Here is a 1,022-nt window from a genome sequence, read left to right as displayed (position 1 = left end):
TGGGGATCATACAACTCTTGCTGCCACGAGGCGCACCAAGTTATTGCGGCTTTCTCATCCTCACGAGGTACCCAATCACAGCTGGGTGGACTGGGACACATAGTCACAGTACTTTGTCCAAGTTCACTGCACGTTGTTGTACCCGGAACTAGCTAGGTGTTTGCACATATTCATGTGGTCACCATCTGGTCATATACCAACAGATTCGTGGGTTCTTTTAAGTGCACAGGGTTGTGTACTGTACACTAGGGGTTGTGACAACACTGAAATATTCAACAGGTGTCCAGCTGGAGATGAAATTAATTATTTTCAGTGATTTTCAAACTTAATAGTTATATTTAGAAACCTAGATGATTGATTTTCTATTTGCTGGGGATGTTTTAGTGTGTTAGAAATTAGTTAATCTGTCAAGGTCACATCCTTCATGTGATCTCCAGCAGGAATGAGGTTGTAGCCACAGAAAGATGGTTGTAGCTCCATGATATGGAAGGGTGGTTTGGTAGCACAGTGGTTAAAGCTTTTGCTCGTCATGCTGAAGACCCCGGGTCCGATTGCCCGCATGGGTACATTGTGTGAAGCCCATTTCTGGTGTCCCCCGCCGTGATATTACTGGAATATTGCTAAAAGCGGCATAAAACTAAACTCACTCACTTACTGTTAATTTGGTGGGGTGGTTAGTTAGCCTAGTAATTTGAGCATCCGCTTGTCACGCTGAAGACCCGGGTTCGATTCCCCACATGAGTACAATGTGTGAAGCCGATTTCTGGTGTACTCCGCCATGATATTGCTGGAATATTGCTAACAGCAGCATATAAAACCATACTTACTGACTCACCTAATTTGGAACTACATTGTTTGGTTTGTTCACTGGCTATTTTCTGTGAACTGTCCATACCTGTTTCCTGACAATGATAAATAAATTATACAAGAATGGTGCCTACAAATGGATAATCACTTTGTCATTGCCTACAGACACTTGTGAGAAGGTCTGTTGATAGACAGTATTACTGCAATACCTAGTT

This window comes from Haliotis rubra, unplaced genomic scaffold (genome assembly GCF_003918875.1).
Source record: "Haliotis rubra isolate DU_JTF1 unplaced genomic scaffold, ASM391887v1 Scf689, whole genome shotgun sequence".
Taxonomy (NCBI): domain Eukaryota; kingdom Metazoa; phylum Mollusca; class Gastropoda; order Lepetellida; family Haliotidae; genus Haliotis; species Haliotis rubra.
This window is presented reverse-complemented; position numbering follows the sequence as displayed.